General features: G+C 38.7%; 1 protein-coding gene and 1 long non-coding RNA gene across 9 annotated transcripts in view; one reads left to right on the forward strand and one right to left on the reverse strand.

Moving 5' to 3' along the window:
- GRM5 (glutamate metabotropic receptor 5) overlaps positions 1-25,745 on the forward strand; it is a 472,602-nt gene that overhangs the window by 283,456 nt on the left and 163,401 nt on the right. The window lies entirely within an intron of this gene.
- The window catches only part of LOC123642240, a 192,582-nt gene that overhangs the window by 7,455 nt on the left and 159,382 nt on the right, over positions 1-25,745 (reverse strand). The window contains exon 3 of the long non-coding RNA XR_006736408.1: positions 19,422-19,461. This is a non-coding gene — a long non-coding RNA (uncharacterized LOC123642240). The remainder of the gene's footprint in view (positions 1-19,421; positions 19,462-25,745) is intronic.

Here is a 25,745-nt window from a genome sequence, read left to right on the forward strand (position 1 = left end):
AATAATAACAAAAACCCTATCCTGTAGAAAATGTTGGCTTTAATGAGTTTCCACAAGTTAGAGAGCATCTTAGCTTCCAATATATACATGGGATGGGGAGGGTGGTTAAGGAATGGTGACTCAAATATTCAAACCAAAGTAATGGATGGACATCAGAGCAGTCGTATAATATGTCAATTATTTACAATGTATTACTGAGTCTCAGTACTTTGTTGAAGAAGCTAAGTTACATCTTGTTATTTATCGAATTATTTATATAGGACAAGAATGAATGACTTAAAGCTTGCAAGGAAAGCTCTTCTTTGTCCTCCACTAATTACTTCTATACCTTCTGCCACTGTGTTTTATATACTCATTCATCACACATTTATTAAGCAAAAAACTGTGTGTCATAATGACTTCTTGAGATGTAAAATGAGTAAAACATAATCCTAGCCTTAGAGGATTCACAATCTAGGAGAGTAGTCAGGGAAAGGGTAGATTACCATTATTAAAGCGGCTGTGTTGAACTGAAATCTCTCTCTTTCTCTCTCTCTCTCTCTCTCTCTACCTCCTCTTCCTGACCCTCCTTCCCTCCCTGCTCTCAGTTCCAACATTGACTAGTTATGATATTTTTGGAGAAGTCTCTAAACTTTTGTTCCTTATTCTTTGACATAATAATATGAATCAGGAAAGTAAGCAATTTTTTGTGCCTATTATTTGCCAGACACTGCTCTAAATGCTTTCAATGCACTGTTGCATTTAGTCCTTTCTATAGTCTAATGAAAAGTTACTATTATTATTCCCAAGCAATCAAATTAGAGACATAAATGTCAGCATGAGAAGCATGGGCTCTAGAAGGCAAAAGAGTTTAAAGCTGGCAGCTTCCCATTGCCATTAGAATAAAGACATTCCTTTACAAGGAATGTCCTTTCCCTTTGCCACTCCAGACCCACTGTCCCTTTTGCCCAACCTGCCCAGTGCCCTGGGAGCTGATTCACATGGATCATGGCATCAGTGGGCTCTTCTGCCTTTGGCTGCAGTAAGATTCAGCCGGTGGAAGGCATCGCCAAGAAGATGTAGGGAGGAAGGAGAGTGAAGTCAAATTATTCATTCCTTCGGTGGGCTCCCTTCCTGGGAGGTTATTTTGAACTATCTGCAGCCTTTTCACAAGGCCTCCTGTCAAGGCCCCTCTTCACCTAATCTCTGTCCCTGGGTCTCTATGAGGTCACTGTTCCCTCCCCTTGTCCCTTTGCTTTAGGCTTGGTAACCAGACGCCAGTGTTACTAGTATCAGAGTACTGCACTATCCCTACTGACTTCACTGCATCCTGCCGACACATTTATAAACAGTCCCTTAATGCATTTTTCTCACATTTCCCTAATTATCCTAACCTGAGTGTCCTGTCTGTTCCTTCCAGGGACTCAGACAAATACACTGAGTTTATAAGTCACTAAATGACCAGTGTTCCTGGTCCCATCTTATCCTTAAAGTAGAATTTTTCTACATTATTTTTCAGTGTTGCTACCACACAGACCTTTCAAATCCTCAAACTTGTACAGACCTTCTATTTGCAGAAATTCTGCATATCCTATTCCTTCTTCCAGAACACACCCTTATCAATATCATTACTGTCCCTGACCCCAACACACACACACACACACCCCAACAAACCTACCTGTCACATATAATAGGTTTCAGTGATATTTTTTGACTTAATTATTGAAATTAAGAACCAAAGAGGGACTGCTTTTTTCAAATTTTTCTCAAACATTTTTTATCCTTTAGAGACATATTTCATGATGCAACTTATAACAGTACATTATATTTTCTTCAACACTTATTCTGTGAGGGTAGAGAAACTGAGTTCTGAGGAACTTAAGTGATGTGTCTAAGATGCAACAGATAGTAAGTGACAGAACCATGATGTAATCCCAGGTCTGTTGGGCTCCCATGAGCAAGCCAGGCCCAGGCAGCACAGTCACCTGTTCCACATGTGGCTCAGCAAAGGTTTCCTGTCAGGCCCTAAAAATATAAACGGCTTCAAGAAAATTTTCTTAGAAAGGTGCTGGAAGCTATTCTTTTCTAGACCTTTTTGTTTTCTATTGTGTTATCAATAAGCTCTTTCTACCCCACCACTTTTATGAAACCAAACAAAGCAACACTTTCTGTGGTGAACACGATTGCAACTTTGCAAGTGCTTGATTTTGAACAGATGAAGAAACAATGCCTGTCTTTAGGAAATCTTATTCGAAACCTCTTAGATTGCAGCATGGCACAATAATGAGAAACATTAGCTGAGGTAATTCAGCTCCTGGGGTACTTTAATTTGAAACAATTGGAGTGGTGAATGCGAATACCCAGCATTTTCCCTCTGGTTTGTGGAGCAGAGAGAACTAAAGGGGCTTCAACAGGAAGCTGGAAGCAGCAGCTTGGTAGGCAGCAGAGCCATTACTTGCTTTCTTTCCAACTTCCTCGTGCCAACTCCAGCGGCACAGTTGTTTCCTATTGAGGACAGATTCTGCTTGTTCAGTGAATGTTTGTGAAGAGAGAGATTTTCAGACACTCAGCTATAATGGGGCATTCACACATTCAAAACTCAGCTAAATTTGCCCCTAGGGCACATGGGGATGATGCCAGGAGCACAAGCTTGCCCGGAAATGGTAATGGAAATACAGGCTCTGTTGACTTAGGGTGAGTTCAGGCAACTAGCCCGACCACCCAGTGCCACAGATTCATGCCCAGAGCATGCTGGCTCCTGCTCCACTACTCAGGACAGCACTGACCTGGCCTCCTGTCCCTTGATTACTTCACTCCAGACAGGTGGGTTTGAACTCAATTTCCAATAAGTCCCTTCCTCATTCTGCTCTTCAATGTCATGGCTCACTTTCTTCCACTCTAGTGACCCGGAGATATCCATCGATATTGCAAATCCAATCATGTCAGAGCCTTGCTTAAAGGATTTCTTATTTTTGTTCAGATCAAGGCCAGACCACTTAATCTGGCTTTCCATGACCTGAACTCTAACTAACCTTTAGCCTCATGGTCCATCCCCACCTTATTCTCCCCCTGTGCCACGGCTACCCAGAATGTTCTGGACCCGTATGTCGTCACTTCCGTGAGGTTGTCTTTGCACGTGACACTCCCTTCCTCGACACTTTCCTCCTTCCTTGGTCCATTCCTCAGTCCTTCCAGGTCACCAAGCATCTTGTTCTTTGGGGAGCTTTCTCTGAGGTCTACTCTCCCCTGCCCTCCCCAGAGCACCCTGGACTTCTTTCCAAAACAGCACTTAACCATTTTCATCATGTACAAGATACCATCAAATATAAGACATATTTCACAGAAACATAAAAATAAGAAAAAAATGTGAAAACTAGAATTGATTAAATACACTGTCATAATTTTCTGTTTATTTGTCTCTGCTGATAGACCTTTTGCTGACAAAGGTTCCATCATTCACTTCTGTGACTCAGCTCTTACCATTGTGTCTGGTTCATATTAGGATCTTAGCAAATATTTTGTTCAATAAACAAAAGTGATTTTGGGGGTGGTGAACCAGGTGGTGTCTCTAGAGTGTTAAGATATGATCCACTATAGAACTAGGAAAGCCAGTCTTTACCACTCTTAAAATTTTGTAGATGGACATAGAAAAAGAATTTTCTCATAAAATTTTTAAATAACTTCAGGAAAAGTAAATCATTTACTAAATTTGTAACATCTTCAATGTGTGAGGCTATGTGTGGGAGGACCTATTACATACATTGTCTAATGTGATCATCACTAAATCTCTGGTGTGGAGGTGGTCCTAAATGTTTCCTGATTAAATCGCACTCAGAAAAGGAAAATGGTTTGTAAGGTCACACTACATATTAAGTGGCAGAGACATGATTCAACTCTAATTCTCACATCTCAAGGTCTTTAGTCTTTACACTGTATTTCTTTGCCTTCTCCCCCCACATTCCTAGTATTTTCCAAAACAAGAGATTGGTTTTAAAAGAAAAACACCAAATATCATGCTGACAAAGTCATTCCTTGTCTTATTCAATCTTTTAGATCAAATCAAGGAGACACTCTGCCCTTGGTGCTGGTGTGCCTTTACTTCCAAACACCTGCTAAACTCCTTTTGCAACAAAGGGAGAAGCAGCCTGGAACTCAACATGTTGACAATCAGGAGTCTCTACTTAGATTTAATAACCGTTTCCTTGTCATCATATGTATTTTTAGTCTATCTTTTATTTACATAAGCTAGAAGACAATTTTGCCCTTATATGCATAATAGTGACATATAATTTTTATAAAACATAGTTGAGTTTTAAATATGGAACAAATATGAGGAAGACTTTGAGGCAAATAGTAATGCAAGTGGTTCTCAAAAGAGGCAGAAGCCATGAAGGTGATCAAAGAAAGACTAAAATTTGGAAAATCATTAGTGCTATACAGTGAGGGTAACGGTGATTGCAAGTGTGGAGCCTCCTCCTTTTGCTTGGTCTACCCTACTTGATACTCTTCAACCTCCTCCTATCAGCTCAATAAAGAAGGACTGTTTTAATGGTATAATATGAGGCTAGTTAAAGGCACAAAGAATGTTCAAATCCCATACTGCCAAATGTCTTTCCTCTCCAAAGAATCCTAAAGAACTCAAACGTAAAGATGGAGAGTAACACTTTTTATTAGCTGGGCATGGTCATCCCTCAGAATCCTTCGGGGATTGGTTCCAGCATCTCCCGCGGATACAAAAATCCACAGATGCTCAAGTCCCTGATAGGAAATGATGTAGTATTTGCATATAACCTATGCACATCCTCCTGTATACTTCAAATGATCTCTAGATTACTTATAATACCCAATACAATATAAATGCTATGTAAATGGTTATTATACTCTATTGATTTTTATTTAATTTTTATTGTTGTGTTGTTATTTTTTGTTTTTTGTTTTTTTCTCCATTTCTCTTTATCTGCTTTATTTTTTAATTTATTTTTTATTGAGGCAAAGTGTGTATATATATCATTTATCATCTTCACCATTTGTGAGTGTACAGTTCAGTGATAATAAATAAATTTATTTGATCGGCAGTTGGTTGAATCTGGGAATTTGACCCTGCTAACAGGGAGGACCCACTGTCATTTCCCATAACACCGTTAGCACATGGCTAAAGCTTGAGAGCTATAAGTCTGCCTTCTTTTTCAGCCTTAATTAAAACCTCAGGATTGTACCATCCACTGGAAGGTACAAAAATTTGAAGTAATAACCAATATACTCAGACAGATGCAGAGAAAAATATAAGGGCAGGTGTCATGTATGAGAGAAATGGAGTAGCCATGGGGAGAGTCTCTATCTCTATCGTCCCTCATGTGATACGGAAGAGGAAAGTTCCTTCACATGCACAGTTGACACTGTCCATTTATTTAACAAGCATACACTTACATAGAACCAATCAGATCCCAGGCACTGATCTAAGTATTTTTAGATATTTACTATATCCACATAAGAGCTACAGGAGGCAAGTACTTATTAATATTTTACAGATGAAGAAACTAAGGCACAGTTAAGTAACTTACCCAAGGTCACACAGCTAATGTGAGGAGTGAGCCCCATACACTCAAACACCAGAGAGCACACTCTTTTTTTTTTCTTTTTTTTTAAATTTCAGAATATTATGGGGGTACAAACATTTTGGTTACATATGCCTTTGCCTTGCCCAAGCCAGTGCTACAAGTGTGCCCTTCCCCCATACAGTACACTCCGCATCCATTAGTTGTGAATTTACCCATCCCCTCCACTCCCCTCCCACCTGACCAGCAACCGATGAATGTTACTACTATGAGAACACCTAAGTGCTGATCAGTTAGTACCAATTTGATGGCAAGTACATGTGGTGCATGTTTTTCCATCCTTGTGATACTTCTCTTCGAAGGATTGGCTCAATCTCTATCCAGGATAATATAAGAGCTGCTAGTTCATTGTTTATTGTAGTTGAGTAGAACTCCATGGTATATATACACCACATTTTATTAATCCATTCATGTATTGATGGACACTTGGGCTGTGTCCACATCTTTTCAATTGTGAATTGTGCTGCCATAAACATTTGAGTGCAAATGTCTTTATTACAGAATATCTTTTTTTCCCTGTGAGTAGATGCCTAGCAGTGGGATTGCTGGATTTCTATTTTTAGCTTTTTGAGATATCTCTAAATTGCTTTGCATGGGGGTTGTACTAATTTGCAGTCCCACCAGCAGTGTAAGAGCATTCCTAGCTCTCCACATCCATGCCAGAGTTTGTTGTTTTGGGACTTTTTGTTAAAGGCCATTGTCACTGGAGTTAGGTGATATCTCATGGTGGTTTTGATTTGCATTTCCCTAATGATTAGAGATGTTAAGCACTTTTTTATATGTTTCAGAGAGCACACTCTTATTCAATAAGCCAGGATCAACCTGATTATTCACTAGTGTTTTCCCGAAGGGACTCAGAAAGGGGATGTGCAGAGAGATATAGAATCATTCCTTGGACCACATCCAGCAGCAATAAAAGAAAGAGAAAGAAGGTTCTACTTCATTGATCCTCAAACACTGCAATCTGTGGACAAAGTCAGCAATAAACTTAACTATAAGATCACCAGCTTCACGAGCTTTCTCTAAATAATACCAATGATTTGTCATCATTAACTAAATACTATCTCCTTTAATGAGGCACCGATTCTATACACAACTACCAATTCTTTATTTAAACTAAGCTACAAGCAAAGGTATAGATGTGGAAATATAAGCCCTCGTATCTCGGAGAATTTGTACTACCTGACTTGCAAAGTAAAAGAATTTACTTAAAGGCAAATCAATTTCTGTATTCTTTCTGAGAGAAATTGATTATTAAGGCACTGGAGAAATCACCTTAGAAAGCAGTTTTAAAAATAAGGTGATCGTACATACATGTTTATATCTATCACCCAGAATAACTATTATTAATAATAGCACCTGCAAAATTTCCTGGGTTGAGTGATAAATTATATGGCAACCCTACTAAAAGAGCATCTTATGTCAGGGACTTCACTCTCCACTGTGGTGGAGGATAGTAATACAGAGATAAAAGACGCATTTCCTGCCCTCAAGGATTTCACAGATCAGATTTCATTCCACTTTGAGAGAGATACATAAAAAGAAAATGACGATGTAGTGCAATAAATGTCAGAATAGAGACGTTGAAATAAGGCGCCTGGATAGTAGCGGACAGCCACTAAACCTTGAGTGAGGAAGGGTGAGGGTCTAGGGACTTCTTTCAGGAGAAATAACCCTCTGACTTTTAATGGATCAGAAATATAATCAGTATTTGAATATCTGGTGGAAGATGAAATTCAAAATAGAAGGACAAAGAATGAACTTTAATGGGATACACAAGGTAGGTAATAACACATAAAGCACAGGATTTATTTGAGACCAAAGTGTTAGATTTTTTGAATCTCAAATCTATGAAATCCTAGCTGTGTCTCTTCGGTAATTTACTGAACCTCTCTGAGTCTTGGTTTCTTAATGGGTCAAATGGAGAATAACGATATCTAACTCTTAGGCTTGTGGGGAAGCTTCAATAAATTAATGTATGTAAAGCCCTTTAAAAACTATGTGGCACACAGTAAGTTCTATAACAGATTGGTTTAATAAGATTGAAATATGTGGAGTGTATGCATGTGAATATTGCAAGTAGAGAGGGGAAGGCAGTTTCTTGTGTGACATACCCAAGGAGTTTGCACTTGATGCTGAGGGATATAACAGTTATTGAAGGGGAGTGACACATAAAAGGGTGATAAGATCAGTCTGGATTTTTTAAAAGATTAATCATTCTTGGCAAGTGTGCGGAGGACGGGATAGAGATGAGATTAGCAGGAGGCAGAGAGAAAAGCTATCGCAGCAGATGATGAATGGCAGCAAGGAAGGAGAAAAACAAACCCAAACAAAACTTGCTCTATTCAGGAAACATTTAGGCAGCACCATTTAACTCCATGTCAAAACCTTCACCATGGCATGGGGCAGCCTCACGACAAAGGCTAATTAACTAAAATGGGGTGCAGAAATGAAATTTGAGCCTTCAAAAACGTGATACTTTTAGTATCTATTTTACAAAGGTTACGTTTAGAGGTGACCGAATGTTAAAGCCAGAAGGGACCTAAAGGAATGATGCAGTCCAGTGTTTTTCCACCTTGGCTACCATTAAAATCACCTGGGGATATTTTACAAAATACCAGTTCTCAGGATCCACACTTGGTGAATTAACTAAGGGTCTCAGATTGGAGCTCAAGTGCTGGTGAGTCTTTAAAGCTCACCATGTGATTGTAATGTGCAGCCAGGCTGGAGAACCCCCACTGATCCCATCCAACCCCCATACTGGACAGAGGTGAAAGGTGAGCCCCAGATAGTCTACTTCTTTTATGAAGCCACTGGTTATTATGTTACCTGTTTTAACTTACTATAATTATATAAATATAGTTTCTTGTGTACTTATAGAAAGATCAGAACCTCTTGAACATTTGATATGAAATCATATTTTATAATAAGTTTATGTGATGTAAGAAATGGGGAAAAACACCATATGAAAAACATTATACCATAAGAAAAAGAAAGTGTGAAGAAGGAAGAGTTTATGCAAACAATATGAAGTGAGACCATATATGCATTCCACAGACCCACAGTAGACAAGACTTACCAAGTTATGAGAGACTGGTTTTGTAGGAAAGAGTAGTTAGGAGAGGACAGGAAAAGCACAGAGATAGGAGAAGGAGAAGAGGAGGAGGCAGAGAAGGAGGAGGAGGAGGAGGAGGAGAAGGAGGAAGAGGAAAAAAAACCTCCATGAAGTCAAGGAGCTATATCTGATTTGTTCACTTTTGCATCCCCAGCATCACGAGCGGCACTTTGCAGACGGACTAGTCCCATGTTTTATTTAAAGGTCTGAATAAGTGAAAGAAAGGAAGGCATTGAAGGAGGGCAAATGAGTCAAGCAGAGTTACTCATCCACTTTTTCTCTTAGGTCTATTAAATCTGAACAGTCTCAGAGATGAGAAAATAATTTTCAAAATCATCAGTCCCCCTTATGTACTGGGATTTTGCTCCAAGAAGCAGCTTCAAATTTCTTTGGCACATGAATTTTCAGTGGTCCCCATCTGGGGCCTGGAGTTCTGTGTAGAGTTCCTCTACTGATGCTTTGGGTGTAAGAGTGTAGGCTCTCTAGAGAATAAATTCTGGGTTTAAAATCAGGCCATGTTGTTAACCACCTGAGCTGGGGCCAGGTTCTTCACTGCTTTTAGCATCAATTTTCTTAAAATGGGCACTGCTATGGGCTGAATGTTTGTGTCTCCCCCAAATTCATATGTTAAAGCCCTAACCCCCAATGTGATGGTATTTGGAAGTGGGGCCTGTGGAAGATAATTAGGGTTAGATTATGCCATGAGGGTGGGGTGTGCATGATAAAATTAATGTACTTATAACAAGAGAAAGAGACAAGAGATCTTTTTCCTTCCATGTGCAAGAACCTAAATAAATAAACACATGAGTTTATAGAAAGAATATACCCATCTGCAGCCAGGCCCTCACCAGACACCTCATCTGCCAGGACCTTGATTCTGGACTTCCCATCCTTCGGAACTGTGAGAAAAGCAGTATTTGTTGTTTAAGATACTCAGTCTATAGTATTTTGTTATAGCATCCCAAACTGACTAAGACAGGTATATTCCAGCTGTTGTAAAGGTTGATGAGGTGATACACATGGTTATTAGGACCTTAGCCTGCATATGGTCAGTGATGTTCGATGTATTATTGTATTGTATTTGTTGTTGTAATACTATTTATTATAATTTGACCCATCCCATTTCTCACTGGTGAGAGCAAAGAACCATGGTGTGAGAAACCACAGAATTACAAGAAGCCAGTAGGGCTAGATTCCACTTTACTGGTCCGTGGCCCAACCTTTTATTTTAAACTAAAAACTCTGAACTGGATTTTATTCAGTCTGGCCTATAGTCACACTGTGATCTCAGATTAGGGGTTAAGCATTTCAAGGTAACATGAGTTGTTCCTTTATCATCTTTCAGGTGTCCAATCCTATCACAAGGTGACAAATTTCTTTGGAAAAGATTGTAGTTCTTAATCTTTATAATATAATAAAATAAACAGGAAATAGTGTGGCCAAAAGATATTTCTTTCTTCTCAACATGGTTATCCCTTTGTGCACGGTGCCTTTGGTGCATCTTTCTCTTCTTACAAGGAAACCACTTATATTTGATTAGGGTCCCACTCAAACACCCTTATTTTTGTCATAGGGATCTTTATTACTTCATGGGGTGGGGTGGTTACAACATGGACAGGGAGGAGTGATCCGAGGAGAGGACCCAGGCCTTCCTGCTGGTTACAGACATCACCAATGATTTAGAGTTTTCATATAGCAAGATTTTAGAGTGAATTTTCCATTTCAGAAAATTCTTTTCTTGAGAAAAGAGAAAATATTTGCCAATTAAGTCAAAGAAGATATGGCATCCCCAATTTAAAACATCCTTAAGTGTTAGTTTGCTAGGACTTCCCTAACAAAATAACACGGATTGGGTGCTGAATAAACAGAAATTTATTTTCCCACAGTTCTGGAAGCTGGAAGTCTAAGATCAAGGTGCTGGCAGGGTTGGTATCCTCTGAGACCTCTCTCCTTGGCTTACAGATGGACAACCTCTTGCTGCCTCTTCAGGTGGTTGTTCCTCTGTGCATGGTTCCTTTGGTGTATCTTTCTCTTCTTATAAGAAAATCACTTATATTTGATTAGGGTCCCACTCAAAAAGCCTCATTTTAAATTAATCACCTCTTTAAAGACTTTTATCTCCAAATATAATTACATTGTTAGATACTGGAGGTGGGGACTGCAACATGTGAATTTGGGGATACAATTCAGCCCATAACACATTATCAATGAGTCTTAATTTAATGAATCTATGGTTGTGACCCTATGGACTGGTCCTAAAACATCTTTTGAGTTACCCTCAAGTACACATTATCTCCCCAGAAAACCAAGTAAACACCAAACATTCAAGAGTAGCTGAATTTCCTTTTGAGATTACAACACAAATTTCATAATCTGGGTCTCCTGAAAACAGACTCTAAGAGTTTGAGATTTGCACGTAGGAGTTTTATTGGAGAATATTTTTGCTAACAACCCTGTAAAAGCAGGACTGGACAGAAAGAGAAGTTGAACTGTGAGGCAAATCCAACAGAGATTTTTTGTTGATCCTTTGGGACTCTTGAGCTGGATAACCTTTCAGAGTCATCTCCTTTTGTACTTTTGTATTAGAAGATTGCTCCCATGGAGGGGCAGGGGGGCACCTCGAACGAGACAGATTCCTTGTTGCTACCACAGTCTATGTATTGCTCAGATTTCGTTACTTCATACAGAGATTTTACTCTACTAGAAATAGCTGCCCCAAGATTCTGGTTAGTCTCTTCTCCAGGGAAAACACACAAGTGTGGTGAAACAAACTACAGGCCCCACCTCTGAAGCTGACTTTGAGTCCTTAACTGTTTTCCTGTTCAGTGCATTCTGGAGTTCGCTCACCATTGGCAACCCTCCTTGCCCTTGCTTGTCTTGATTGCTTACCCACTGATTAGGTCCAGAGCTTCAGCCCTGAGGGATCTGAGCTCCAGGTCACCATGTCCTTCTTAGTTTATGACTATTGTACTTGTCAGTTTTCTGTCAAGATGTGGCAAGAAGGTACCAAAAGATACCCCTGTGACTCACTCACAGTTTGAGGTGTGTCAGCAGCCACACCTCTGTCCCTGTCAGGGTGGTGGTTCCTTTGCCTGCTTGCTCGTCTCTTTACTCAAGAAGCCTAAAGTGACTGAGTGGCAGCTAAAGCTCAAGAATTATTGGGGCACTTCACTGTGTCCCTTTGATGAAAGCATTCCCCCATGCAAACCAGGACCTCTAGAGTCACAGAACCCAGATTTGTGGAGATGGAAAGTACAGGGACCCCTAGTGGGCCCCTTGGAGTGATGGTAAGTGGGGCCATGCCACTTCCATTGCCTTGTTGCTGACCAAATGTATTTTACCTACTAGGGACACAGTACCACTTCACTGATTAAAGCTCTTTAATGCATCTTATAGAATGGCACCCTATCCTTGAAGGGCATTGTACCTAGGCCAGTATCTCAGTTGTGCCTTCAGGAGACTGTCCCATTGTTGTTTATGTCTGGCCACTTCTGGCAGGTGCAGTATGTGATAGGACCAGTGAGTCTCATGTACATGTGACCATTGTCACCCTTCCTTGGCTGTTCAGTGAGTCCCTTGGTCTAGTGCAACATTATACAGGATGCCAGGTTGGTGGATCGCTCTGTGAGCCACCACAGAGGCTCTTGACTGAGGCCGTGTGGGAAGGAAAGGTAAATCCATACATGGCATACTGATTTCAGTCAAAATAAATTGTCCCTTTCAAAGTAGAAGAAGTACAACAAAGACAACATGCTACCAAATAGCTGGCTGGTTTCCTTGAGTGATAGTGCCATATTGGGGACTTGGCTGTGGTCTCTGTGGCTTCTAGGTTGAACCTTTGACAGTGGCAGTAACTGGATCAATCCTGAAGAATAAAACCCCATGCTGTTGGATCTATGCATATTCAATAGCCACTCTCTTATTGAGCCCGCTGTGCTAGGAATGGGGTGGCTGATGACAGAGAATGGTTGATATCAAGTGGTTGTTTGATGCCTCCTGTGTGGTAGATGCTCTCTGATGAACTTTAATGTGCAGTACAAAAATCTTCACACTTTGGCCACTCCCACAGGTTCATACACCTACCTTTTTTCCAGATCTTCTTGTTACTGCTTATTTCTTTTTTCCTTTATTTCTTTGAAGTCCCCTCCCTAATACCCAGCCAAGCCATCGAACACTGTTCAATAATCCATGTGTATTCACTTCAGGCCACTTTTCTTCCCACATAAAGTAGATATTCACTGAAGTTCTACCCATTGGGAGGGTTTTCTCTCACCATTATCGTTCAGGACCACCCCAAGAAGGTATATGGTATAGTAACAACCCATTTTTTGGCTTGTAACCACACACTGAACTGGCTCATCCATGAATCAAGCTTAAATTTTTTTCTTCTTTGCAACTGGGTCATAACAGACTCCTCAATCAGCCAGAGATGTTAGCTCTGAGAGAAATACTGACTCACCAGTAGTGGGTGACATGGGGTCTGGGTTATCTGCTATCTCCTCTTGCAGCATACTAATGCCCACTGGTCTTGCTTATGTTAGATTCAAACATACCACTTTTTCATCTTATAATTGAATGCTACTGCACCCTCCAGAGCTGTCTCCATGTTAAGCAAGAGGGCAGTTTCTGTACTTTCACATCTTCCCTTCATTGGAAACAAGCTTCTCCCACGGAAGGGCAGTGCCTAGGGTGAGGCAGCTTCCTAGCTTCTTTTGGAAGAGGGAAATTGCCAGAGAGGGACTTGGCTGTGAGTTGTCAGCAATCAACACTCCTGGCAGCTGAGAGAATGAGTGCCTTGATTCTGAAGAGCAATCTCCATGGCACCCCGCAGCTTCTACTGCACATATTTTAAAGGATAATAAGAAAGAAAGAAGGACTAGGAAGTGGGGGGAGTTTGGTAACTAAACCTTACTTGGGGTCTGATTCCATGATAAGATTTTTATTCATGTATTTAAAAAAAAGATGCTGCAATGAAAAGCCAGGTTCAGAGCCTCTGTCTCTATATACAAGTCTAATTTTCTCTCACAGCTAACCTAACAAATGCAGACGTAGAATGTCTCAAACTGCACAGATGTCATCTCCAAATCTTTTAGATGTCATAAGCAAGATTGAACCTTAGGGAATAACTAGTAAAACTCTTTCATTGTCAGAACTGAAAACTATCACATAGGATGAGTGGTTTATCTATTTGTTTTTGAAGCCTCAGTTTTCTGCATCTGTAAACTGGAAACCACAATACTTCCTACTCACAGGTTGTAACCACTTGTAGAACCCAAGACCACATAGCCAGAAAGTGATTGAAGAGGCCATTTGATCTCAGGGCAAATGGTTATAAATCCTTCATTTTGTTCAATCCACCATACATCCATAATCTCTTCTTCCAAAAACGTTATAGTTCACTAAAGAGACCATTTGTATATTCACTCAGCTTATACTTATTGATGCCTATTGTACCAGGCACAATGCCAAGACCTGGAAATTTGACCAATGTTAAGAGCACCTGCTTTCATGGAGCCTGCACTCTAACTGGAAAGATTCACATTCATCAAATATTCACAAAGTAAATAAAAACATACACTTGTAACAAGTGCTCTGAAATAGAGGAGTGTGGTTCCATGAATGTGCATAATAGTAGAAGTTAGGGAAGATTTTGCCAAAGTAATGTGTACTGCATGGAAATATAAAGCATTAATAGAGTTAACTTGAGAAAAAAATTTAAAAAGAGTATTTAAGGCAGAGGGAACAATACATGCTGAGAACCTTTGGCAGAAGAGGACATGATACATATAAAGGATTAAAGGAAGGTTATTCTGGCTGCAGTGGAGAGAGTGAATAGGAGCTTCAGAGGTGAGCAAAGGCCAGACCACACAGGGTCACATTCGGAACTTTTGCCTTTACCTTGAGATAAATGGGAAATCAGTGAGTTGTTTTATTCAGGGGAAGATATAATCAGATTTGCATTTTTAAAAGTTCCCCTAGCTGCCTTGGGGAGAATGGATTGGTGGAGGACATGACTAGATAACAATGAAGAGTTATGAGTCTATTGCAGTTGTCCTGATGAAAGATGATGATAGCATGGATTAACAATGCCAGCAGAGTTGGAGAAAAGTAGATGGATTTGAACAGTATTTAGTCAGTAAAACTGACAGCATTTGATGCTGGATTACATGAGAGAGATGTCCAGGATGACTTTCTAGGTTTTTGGTTAGCATAATTGAATGGAAGTGAGGCCAAGATATAAACATATAAACATTGCCAGGCAAAATGTGATTAAATGTTTAATGAGTTTGCTTGCATACAAAGAGAATTCTATGAATCTAGAGTTTTGATCAGTGTTATGGCCTTTAATTTTTTACTTGTGGACCTTTTAAAAAATTGATAAAAGTTATAAAACCTCTGTCTAGACAAAAATATTTTCTTATCCATTCAACATTTTTCATGTATTTTATGGGTCTGCTTCATTCAGGTAAATTTCGTATCACATGGCATTTATGCAGTCTGCGGATTTGAGGCTAAGAAACACGACCAAATCTTTATTCTATAATGTGTGCCCTATAGTCTCACTTTCACACCATACTACATAAATTCGGAAGATAGGGACCATCACTTCCCCTTGCTGCTACAGTTATCCATTTATTGTATTTTACTGTTGACTAACAAATGAGTATTGAGTGAACACTTGCAAAGCACTATCCTAATCCTCAGAGGGAATCATAAAACATAAATGCTCCTCTGGGAACCCATACAAAAACACATCAATCCTTAATGACAGAACCAAAGACAAGGGTCGCTGTGGCACTACTGACAGGGAAAAGCAGCTCTCCTTCAGAGAAAAACTGCCTTCTGTCAGCTGCTCTTCACGTTTATGGTTTTGTGTGACCTCAGGGGAAAATAAAATATTTCCTTCCCCAGGGAAGGTGTCATTTGGATGCAGCTGCATTTGAAAGAGAATTGCTGACTTAGGAGCTAATTCCATGATGAACATTTTATAAAATTACTATATATAGCAATTATATACACTACATACTGTATACACATGAGACATAAATTATATGCCAAATCAGCTCCTGTGCCAATCCAGAAATAGTGAAAAGAGGATATGCACTTAAATTGCAGCTGGCAGGCTTAAAATGAAAAATATTTTAAAGGAAAATCACATACATGGAGATAAAGTGTCACCTTCTCCAAAGATTCTTTTAAAATTATACAATAATCTGACATGAAATTTAACTATAGTGTTTTTTTGAAGTTTAGTGATAAGTTTGACTAATTTCAAAGATTTCTTCCATTTCTCATATTCAAAGGAAATGAAAATATCAAACACATATTGAAGGCTTACTGCATGCCAGAAACTGTGCTAGCACTTTATATATATTATCTCATTTAATCTTTACAATCACTCTATGAGATAGGTACCATGATAAAACCCATTTTACTGAAGAATGAAATAAAGTTCAGAAATATCACATAATTTTCTCAGCAGGGATCCATTATCAAATATCATAAACAAAGTCAGGTGTGTCTGACTTGGAAAACCCAAGTGTTGTCTTATAAATGACCATTTCACATAAACCACACATTCCATCACAGTGGAAATAATGATGTATATTTAATATTTAAGTCATTTGCCATTCTTAACCATTATAATAACACAACTACCAAAATATGTGTTTACCCCTTGAAAACTAAATTACAAGTTTTCTTTCAGGACCATTGTATTACTATTTGTAGGGCACAGAGAAACTCCAGGAAATATTCAAATATAAAAGTAGATTTAGTTTAAGTCACCATGTTACAATCATATGAATGTTTCTTTGATAATGAAAAAGATAAAATTACTTGGGATCTGGATGAATTCTTCCAAAAACTGTCATAGTTACTTCCTAAAAATACTGACCTGGGGCCATTCAAAGCAGTAATACTGCACAAAGAAGAAATATGCCCTTGTGTGAAAAGTTTCTTTTTAGTGAATCTCAGTATTTTGCCTTACAAAGCAAGTAGGACAGCTGCACTATAGAAATGATGGAAGTATATACTTGGAAGATGGCTGGGTTAAGAAATGATCAAGCAATAATCTTTTTCAACATCTAAGAACTGTACATTTTTAAAGATAAACTCATTCCTACATGTTACATAATTATTTCCAGAGGTTTTTGTGGTTTTGTTCTCCTGAAAATATATCTGATGGAAATGAAGAGATATGGAAGCTCTTTGCTATCTTCTTTCTCTCTCCTTGTCAGATGTCATACCTAGAGGGCTATGAATAAAGCCTCCCAATTATCCCATAGCCTTTAACCCAGCACAAAAACTTCTCTCTCAAATGGACCATTAAATTGGCACAAGGCCAAGTTTTATATTGCTAAGTTCAGAGCTCATATTAGAGTAAATGCTTCATCGAGGAGCTTAAAAACACTTCTATTTGAAGATAACAGTTTGCCACATAGTCATCTTCTCCAAAAAACATCTGTGTAATCAATGCCTTTTAGCATTCTAGCATATGCATACACAAGAGAAATAGTTCATCTTTCCCTATAGTTGCATGTAATCAATAGCCGAAGATGATACTGCAGCCGTGAACATATCTGTATAAGATAAATCCACCCATAACATCGCTTTCTAAATAACAAAGGAAACAAATTCCTGAATAATCCTCAGCTATATGGTCATGATAGTCTTCTGATTATTCAATCATGCATTTAAAAGCATTTAGAGCCCTGAAGAATGGTAGATATCCTTTATTGGTTCAGTTTAAAACTTGTTCAGACTCATTAGCCTGGTCCCATCAAAAAAGATGCTCCAGTGTGGTGGGTCACGCCTATAATCCTAGCATTCTGGGAGGCCGAGGTGGAGCCCATCTCTACAAAAAATAGAAAAATTAGCCAGGCTCGGTGGCATGCCATGCCTGTACTCCCAGCTACTCTGGAGGCTGAGGCAGGAGGATTGCTTGAACCCAGGAGTCTGAGGTTGCAGTGAACTATAATGACACCACTGCACTCTAGCCTGAGATTCTGTCTCAAAAATCATAATGATAGTAATATTAATGATCATCATAGAAAAAGGAAAGAAAGTTAGATACTCTAAGAGGAATGGAATTGTAAATAAGGTTCATACCTACTATTCTTTCCATCTTCATTGCCTTTGGCTGTCTTCATTTACATTTACATTTACACCACATCACTCACACTTTATCACATCCTTGAACTCACCTCTACGCTATTTTGTGTGCTATTCATTGTACCTGCCTATGTTGTTCTCTCCTGCTCCACAGATCCATACCACTCCTTCCTATACTTGTACTCTGGTGGATTTAACTGTGTGTAATAGGTACTCTTCACTTTGAGAAAACACAATGCAAGGAGTTTGATCTCATCAAGCCAATAAAATAGGAAGAAATAAATAATTTAATGGTACTCAAATTCCACAATCACTTTGTGAAGGAGGATGTCAGATTACACAACATACTCCCTTGTCCACTCAGTAGACATTATTATAGCTATTTATTGAGTTCTATGAAATGAATATAACAATCCCCAACTTGCAGATGAGGAAACCAAGTTTAGGTGACTTGTTCAGATAAAGAAGAGTGAGGATTAAACCTATATCTGTTTTACTCCAAAGAGAATGTTCTTAATCATTATATTATTCCATATCCTCAGGGCTTGCTTATAAAGTTCACATTTAACTGCTCCCTTGCCCCGAGATGTCCTTTCCTCCCTCTCACCACTAAGATCCTATCATATGTTGGGAATGCGTTTTTCCCACTCCTAACGTTCCCTTCCTTAGAGGGAGCTCAAATAGTGTGGCTCTAGGCTTTTCTCTGAGGAGGTGGAATAACTTATCTGATTGGTAAGTTTTGGAAGAATAAGTAGGCTCAGCTCCTCTTTACCTTTCTTCTTGGGTGAGTGATAATTTTTTAGAGCAAGTGCTGTCCTGAGTTCCTAAGTTCTTACATGGGCAGCCATCCCCTTGGATAGGTAAGCCAAGACCCGCATGACCATGGTGGATGGGTAAGTCTGCCTAGTTCCAAGTGTCAGTTTCAGCAAGCCCCCTTGATGGTAGATGAGGCTCCCACCCTAGTGTCATCAGTATTTATGGTGATATTATGTCTTCCACCTTTAATCTTTTTTTCTTGACTTTTTCAGAATCTGGGAGGAATGGGGGGTACAATTTGGGAGCCTACCCAGACACCTAGATTCTACTTCGTCTGAAAACCTTTTTCCAAACCGTAATTCAGAAATCACCTTTCCTTTTCCTATCTCCTCAATACTTTGTATTTCCATACTAGCCTTTATAAAAGGTTCATTTATATTAGTGGCAAATTCTACTACTGTGAAACTTCAGAAGCTCAAAACTGTTTCACACTCATTTAGAAGTGTGCCTCCCACAGAACCTACCTAACATAGTGTTTTGTAGGTAGCAGGACTTCAAAAGCATGTTGGTTGAATTGAATCTAATTGTTTCTATTCCAAGTAATCTTTGTGTGTAACTTTAAACTTTTTTCTTAATTTGCACTTTCCTTAATTCCACACTTGGTTAAAAGCTGTAGGAGATACAAACTGCATTTTCTTTTCTCTGCAGTAGACCACTCAGTGCAGTCATTCAGGCCCAGTGGAGAAGCTATAACATTGCTAGCCTTCTAACCGACAGTGAGCCAGTTAACTTCCCATTAGGAGAATTGCCTGTTTCTCTTCCCATTCACTCTGATTACTCACCCTGTGGGCTCCCAGGATGGAGGCATCATGGAGTGTTGTCCTGGAATTAAAAGAAGAAACTTTGAGTCTGAGAAGTGGTAATACTCCTATGTTTGAAGCTGAGGCATCTTCAGGAGCAGCTGGAAGCCAGCTGTCATTAAATCTGTTTCAGGCAAGAGGGAACCTAGGATGTTTAATTGAAAATGGAGTATTGTTGCATATCTTATAGTTGTATTGCAAATCAATATGAGTGTGGCAGTGTTTCTGAAGCAAAGAATTTAACACCTAGCATTTTAAGAGCTTTCATTTGTTGCCAAAGCACTAATTAAGCTTTACAGATGAGAGACTAAGTGACTCATTAGAGGTGACAGAGAACATCAGTGACAGGGCTTTTGGATGTCATAAGGGCCTTGTGTGAAGTTTGGGTTTTGTTCATTCAGTATCATTCTTTATTTGAGGTTTTTCTGTAGCTAATCATAATTCAGTTCATTCATTTACTCACTCATTCATCCATTCATTCATCTATGCCTTAATACATTCAAAAACTCTTATTGAGCACTTTTACTATGCAAAACCCAACAGAAAGTGCTAGAGACAGAGATAAACAAATCATTGTTCCTGCCCTTAAGGAGCCCATAGGAAATGATAGATCAGAAAATGAACTGTTAGAGTACCTAGCGATAGAGGCTGTAAGTTAAGGGAACTAAGGAAGGGTGAAAGAGGGGCTCTAACCAGCCTGGGGTCTAGAAGAATTTCCTAAAGGAGATTCAGTTTGAGGTGAACATTGATACTTTAGCAGAAGTTATCCAGAAACAAAAGAAAATGGTGCAGAGCTTTCAGTGTTTCCAAGGCAGAAGATTTTGGAGAAAGATAAAGCAGATAAGGAGAACTGCATTCCAGCTGCGGCCAGATTTTGCAGAGCTCGATGGAGCTCATAGGTCGTGCTAAGGAAGTAATTGGGACTTTCCTGCCACTCATAGAGGAAGATGCTGTCATAAAACTTACATCATAAAAAGTTCATTGTGGAACCGGATTGTAGACTATTATAATCCTGTTCTAACGAGAGTCAATTGGGGGAATTGAGATTTGTTTCATGGATATTTATGATAAAATGACAGGACAGGGCCCTGATTAAATGTCTGGTATTTCCGGGGGCAGGGTTATGAAGTCATAGGAAATAGAGTATGAAAGAAGTAGTGGGAATTTGAGATAAATCTTAAAATTCCAGCTTAAATACCTGGGTGGATGGTAATATCTATTAACGGTGTTAGGAAATACAAGATGACTAGTAAGTTGGGAGTAATAAATGATATGGTCAGATGTTGAGATGGAAGTGTTTGTAAACTATCCAGTGGACAGACATAGTAAAGGGCAGGTTAGAAGTATGATCAGAAGGTATAAAGCATTCATCAGTATAGATGTTGGTTGAAACTACAGATGTAGATGGAATTTTTTCTACATGCAACCATATTTCTAATTGCTTTGTCTGCATAGATAGTGTTTTTTACTTCTAATGAAAAGGCCACTCTCAGGTCTTGGCTGAGCAAAGTAACTATTAATATTTGAAATACCAAACATCAAAATTATGACATATCTACACATTATTCTCAGGAGTATGGAAAAATGACTACATGGATTAGGAAAATAATTAAATTATGTAAAAATGTGACCCTTTCTCCAATAATCAAGAAAAACTAAAACTATGGTTATCATAGAAAGAACATTAGACTCAAGCCCCTGTTTAACTTTATTAGAAATATACTATCGTCTCCTACAACACCTTTTGTGCTGCTCTCCTCATCCTTCCCTTTCCACCCCATCCCTCTGCAATTTGAAGGACTGAACATCAGTTTTCACCCTCTCTTCAAGTGTCAGTGACAACTTATTTAAAGAAGAACCAAAAGGGTGAGGGTCCTCTTTGTGCTCTACAAACTTCACATATTAGATTAAGGAAACAGGTCCATAGGCTGGTTTCAAATTGGTTTCTGTCCAAACTCCACATATTTAGGTTCCATCTGTAGAGCTAACCCAAACAGGGCAGAGATGAATAAAGACGTGAGGTCAAAATGGAGTGTGGATTCCATGATTGTAGAATTTGCTTTCAAGTTTCAGTTCAGATTGTACCTCTAACCAGGAAAACTTGTAGGGTCCCCTCTCACCTCCAACCCCAGCCTGAGTTAGAAGAGTGCTTTTCCATACAACATCAGAACAACTTTTATCTCTGTGCCTAGAGTGACAGCTCCTTCAGGGCAGGGACCATGGCATTCTATACCTAGTGTGGCATCAAATCCAAAATAGGTACTCTCAAAGTTTTCTGAATTTATCCATCTATCAAAATGTCAAAACATGACAGTTCTTATGAATTAGGAATTGTTTATTTTAAATAAATTGTAATTCACTTCTGAACTCATCTTTTTACAAAGGTAAAACACATGAATAAAAATATCACTGGAGAGTTGTGCATAATGTCCTATTGTAATGAATGAATCTGTTTCATTACATCACTTTCTTTGTTCAAGGTTTATAATATGCCTTCCCATAATGATGAAGTTTCTCTTCTCACAAAAAAAAAAAAAAAAAAACAAACCCAGATTGAACTCTGTTCAAAAATAAAACGTGGACAATTAAGTTAGAATCAAATATTCTGAATCATATATCCAAAATTCAAGGTCAAGAAAGCTTCTCATATTGTAAAACCATTTCCCTAATATAAAAGACTTGATTTAATCATAAATAAAGCAGACAATAAGAACACTGTGATGCCTGATATATAGGGGGGTGTGTATTTGTATTATATATGTTCAGTTGTATTACATATCTGCATTAATAAACTGACTACCAGATAAGAATTGTCTCTGTGTTACTGGAACTTTGCATAGATTTTTGTGAGCACCTCTCTTGCTGTGCTATGGATCTGTTTTCCTGTTAGCTACCCAGCTAGATAATTAGCTCCTAACGGACAGTTTATTTTTAATTCCCCAGTACCTATGATGATATCTGGAATAAAGAAGGAATTTTAAACATATCTTCTCAATGAATGATAAAACAAAAAAAAGTATTTATTTACAATAATGACATCAGGACTGTTGATTCCTCCCCTGCTTAGTCTTGGATGGTGTCTGTTAGTTATTCGTGTCACTATGCCCCACAACAAAGCCTCTGTCTTCATGCCAAGGTCAATGCACAGGTAGGAAGCCAGCAAAGGTCATGAGCTGATGTCAGACACCAAGAGGCAAAGGCAAGACCTCAAAGCTACGCAAGTAGAAGAAAAACAGAGCTGGGAATCCAAAAGTCATCTGCTAAATCTGAATCCCGACGAGAGTGAAAACAATAGTGCCTAAGCGACTGTCTAAGATCGGCATCTAGAGAGGTCAATAAGTGACAAACTGAAGAAAATTGGCAAGCTTATTTGCAGAATACAAGTGTCTCACCCTGTAGCCATCCAAGCTCAGAATGGGCCATGCTTATTCTAGTATTTATACTATTCCCTCCACCTATAAAATGCTTCCATCACCTCAGTTCTCCTGCTACTTTCGTATGGCTCATACATCTCAGTCATTATCTGAGAAGTCTTACGTTCCTCAAAACTAGGTTGGGTGCCCTTCCTATAAGGTTACATTGTTCTTTGTGTTGCCAAAATCATCATAGAGTATGAAAATCACCCATTTAGAGATGGGTTTTATTAACTTTTCTGAAAGTTACCCTTATTCCTAGTACCCAGAGTCTAACACAGTGCCTAATACAGAGTAGGCTTTTTTTTTTTTTTTTGAGACAGAGTGTCGCTTTGTTGCCCTGGCTAGAGTGAGTGCCGTGGCGTCAGCCTAGCTCACAGCAACCTCAAACTCCTGGGCTTAAGCGATCCTCTGCCTCAGCCTCCCGAGTAGCTGGGACTACAGGCATGCGCCACCATGCCCAGCTAATTTTTTCTATATATTTTTAGTTGTCCAGCTAATTTCTTTCTATTTTTAGTAGAGACAGGGGTCTCACTCTTGCTCACGCTGGTCTCGAACTCCTGACCTTGAGCGATCCACCCACCTCGGCCTCCCAGAGTGCTAGGATTACAGGCATGAGCCACCGCACCCGGCCAGAGTAGGCATTTAATAAATATTTGTTGAATGAAATAAGGAAGCATGTTTTATCTTTACATATAGGAGGAAAACTATTAAAACAAAGAGTAATCTTTTCAGTATCACAGCAGTATCTAATATTTATTGATTCAACAAATATTTATCAAGTGCCTATAAAGTACCAATACTAGATGCTCTGAGCCCTCTATTGTGAATATTTTTCTTATGTTCACAATGACCATTTCACTTAGTGTTTGTTTTGTACGGGTGTTTTTTGTGTTTTAACATAAACGATAACAGTAACTATATAGAGTGGGTACCTTTGTGACACATGTTGCAGATGATGAAAGTGTGTCTCATGGAAGTTAATAGTTCAAGGTTTAATTTTCTAATAAGAAGAGGTGCTAGAATCAAACCCACATCTGTCTGAACCAAAGACAATTCTTTTTCTACAATATAACTAAAAGAAAATTCTCAGGAGAAGTGAAAAGTTTTCCAGCTGGACCTCTCTGTGAACCTTAATTGATCTTCACTAGGCTATATTTAATTATAAAAATTTAATTATAAAATCAAATAGACTATTAAAATTTAAGAAGTCCTACTTTTGCTCAATATTTTATGGATGCTATTGAGTTTTGTACTGAAATCTTCAGAATATTTTTCTCAGTTCTTTTCTGGGCCTCCTAGGGACAGAGCATCAGAAAATAAGTTGTTCATTGTCCATTTGCACCTTAAATTATAGCTGTAAATATCCTAAGATACCACAGTAGTGGGAATAAAATGGTTTAAAATTAAATACAATTGAAGAAAATTGAACGAGATTATATAATAACTAGGTGTTAAAAGAGTTTATCTTATCCACTATTTAGTACCTTCAGGACATCTATTTAAACTGATTTTAAGAGTTTAAGTCTTTAGTATTTAAGTCCAGTACTGAGGGCAGATCTTTATAGAGCTTCACTTTACAGGTCTGTAATCTTACCTGTCACACTGCCCTGTCACTTCTCCCCAGACCTTTCAATGTGTCCAGGCTATTTGACCCCTTAATGTGAATAAGTATTTATGTACAAGTCCCTATGAATGTGTGTATGTGAATACATGTAGTGAAAGGAAGGAAAAGATTAAAAAGTACATCAAAACTAAAATATTTGAGACTTCAGAAAAAGCTTTGTTAGAGTAGAAGGAAGATTGTGATTATAGGCAGAGTTCTGGATTTGATTCTCAGTACTATTACTACCTTGTAAGCTTAGGTAAAATTTTTGAAGGCTCCTGACACTTTTCTCATATAGAGTATGATAATACTAATAGTTAATGAGCAAGAGAACTCTGATGAATTAAATAATGTTGATCATTGAGATTTTGTAAATATGAAGCACCATACAGATGTATATACAGTATTACATTGAAAATTCCCATTTTTTCTAGTGAAATTATATAGAAATACATTTAGATGCAGAGCATCCATAACTCAGTTCCCTCCATCATGTGTAGGTAAATGTGGAATACCTATTTTTTAATGATGAGCTTCTGAGTGGTTTTCCTACTGTGGGAGAACATGAATCTAGAGTTGTACCAGAGCTTAATTTAGATGGGGGGGTGGGAGCTTTGGGAAAGAAATACCCATCCAAATAAATAACTATATACCAGATGAAATGCTGGGGTGAGATTAGGAAAGGAAATAACAATTCCAGTCAGACTCAATAGAAAGTGTAGTAACTCTCAGGTAGGCTCTGCTCTGAGGGTTTAACAGAGGGGATAAAGCTTAAAACAAAACTGTAATAGAAGGCAAAACCTAGTCAGTTCCATGAGAGCGCCATGTCCCAGGAAAAAGACAATTTTAGGGGAGTTTGGAGAAAGATCATTCTAAACTGAGCAAGCTTTGGGGGGTGTGCAGAGATATGTGGAGGGGAGAGGGAGGACAGTAGGAAGAAGGAGAGAGGCTTTGTAGGAAGCACAATACTGTCTTACTCTCTTTGCTTAATTTTGCTTATGGATTTGAAGATCTTCTCTATTGATGTCGATTCTGAAATTTATTCTCTTCAGGCCAGACCTCTCACCTTCAGCTCCAGACTAATCAGTTCAACTTTCTTCTCAACATATCAACTTGGAGGTCTAACAGGCATTTTAAATTTAATATACTGATATAGATAACTTGATGTGTGTCTCTAAACCTTGCTTTAGCACCAGGTACCCCCACCTCAGTTACATTTCTACCACGCATTCTTCAAGTCAAAAACCTTGGGCTCACCCTTAATACTCTCTATTTACAGCTTCTCAC

This window comes from Lemur catta, chromosome 7 (genome assembly GCF_020740605.2).
Source record: "Lemur catta isolate mLemCat1 chromosome 7, mLemCat1.pri, whole genome shotgun sequence".
Lineage (NCBI taxonomy): Eukaryota > Metazoa > Chordata > Mammalia > Primates > Lemuridae > Lemur > Lemur catta.